Consider the following 1498-nt stretch of genomic DNA (forward strand, 5'->3'; position numbering starts at 1 on the left):
CATTTTAGTTTAACCCTCCCCAACCACTCTAGCAAACACTCCCCCCCCCCCCCCAGGAGATACCTTTGTGTTAGGTATGACTTCATCTCGTGGAGCGTTTCCCCTCTCTTTCCCATTGCCTCCAGTTTTGCTCGGGCTCCTTTAAACCATACTGGGTCTAATGTTACCTTGATGTCAAAGTCAGTCACTGTCACCTCTCTAATACAGCTCTATTTTCCATGTTTGGCCAAGGTTGTAATGAAGTCTGGAATTGAGTGCCCCTGGTGGAATCCAAACTGAGCATCGGTCAGCGATGTGTTACTGAGTAAGTGTTTATTGATAGCACTGTCGATGATACCTTCCACAACTTTGCTGATGATTGAGAGTAGACTGATGGGGTAATTAATGGGCGGATTGGACTTTTCCCGATTTTTGTAGACAGGACATAGCTGGGCAAATTTCGCATTGTCAGGAAGATGTGCTTTTTGCAATTGTACTGAAACAACTTCTCTCAGGCCACAGCTGGTTCGAGAGCGCAGGTCTTCAGTATGACAGTTGGAATTGTATCAGGGCCCATCGTGTTTTGTATTTTCAGTGCCTTCACCCGTCTCTTGATAGCACGTGGATTTAATGGAATTATCTAAAGGCTGGCATCAATGATGATAAGGACCAATCTTCTCTTCAACCCAGGACCGAATCTGCTTCCACCACACTCTCGGTATTGGACATAGCTGTGGCCCCAGCACTGATCCTTGAGGCACTCCACGAGTTACGGTAAGATATCTTGAAAATGCTCCATCAATCCCTCGTTGCTTTCTGTCCATTAACCTCTAAGTCCTCCTTGCATGCTAATATATTACTTCAATTCCATGAACCTTTATCTGGTATATTAATCTTCGATGGTATCTTACCGAATGCCTTTTGGAAATCCAATTATACTACATTCCTGGTTCCCCTTTGTCTGCCCTTTCAGTTACATCCTCAGAATTCTGGAATAAATTTGTCAGTCAAGATTTCCATTCGGTAAAAACATGTTTACTTTGTTTGACCAGACAATGATTTTCCAAGTGCTTGTTAATACTTCCTTTGTCACAGATGAGAACATTTTCCAGACGACTGATGTTAGGCTAACTTGCCTGTAATTCCCCAAACTATTTGGGGAGTAATGTGGCTCCAGTGGCGTAATTGGTTAGCGTGTGGTACTTATACAGCAGTGCAATTAATGAGCTATGCCGAGGTTGTGAGTTCGAGCCTCACCTGGAGCACTGAATTTTAGAAACGGGGTGCAATGAGAAACAGCTGCACACTGCAGAGAGGTTCGTCTGAAGTGGCCAGAAGAAGGGATAGAAAACAAGGATGAGGTGGCATGAAAGCAACAGGAGCCACGTGCGGTGAGAGCCCTGCAAAACTTCATAGTTATTTCCAGCACAGAAGGAGACAACTCGGTCCATGCCAGCTCTGCACAGAGCAACGCAGTCAGGCTCGATACCCATAGCCCCGCAAGCCTGCTTTTCTCAGA

At 45.3% G+C, this 1498-nt stretch overlaps 1 non-coding gene across 1 annotated transcript; it reads left to right on the forward strand.

Annotated features, from left to right (window-relative positions):
- The first annotated feature begins 1149 nt into the window (after positions 1–1149).
- Positions 1150–1244, forward strand: trnai-uau (transfer RNA isoleucine (anticodon UAU)). Its single transcript has 2 exons — positions 1150–1187; positions 1209–1244. It is a non-coding gene; the product is annotated as a tRNA-Ile (tRNA).
- Positions 1245–1498: the final 254 nt, after the last annotated feature.

This window comes from Heterodontus francisci, chromosome 34 (assembly GCF_036365525.1).
Source record: "Heterodontus francisci isolate sHetFra1 chromosome 34, sHetFra1.hap1, whole genome shotgun sequence".
Taxonomy (NCBI): Eukaryota; Metazoa; Chordata; class Chondrichthyes; order Heterodontiformes; family Heterodontidae; genus Heterodontus; species Heterodontus francisci.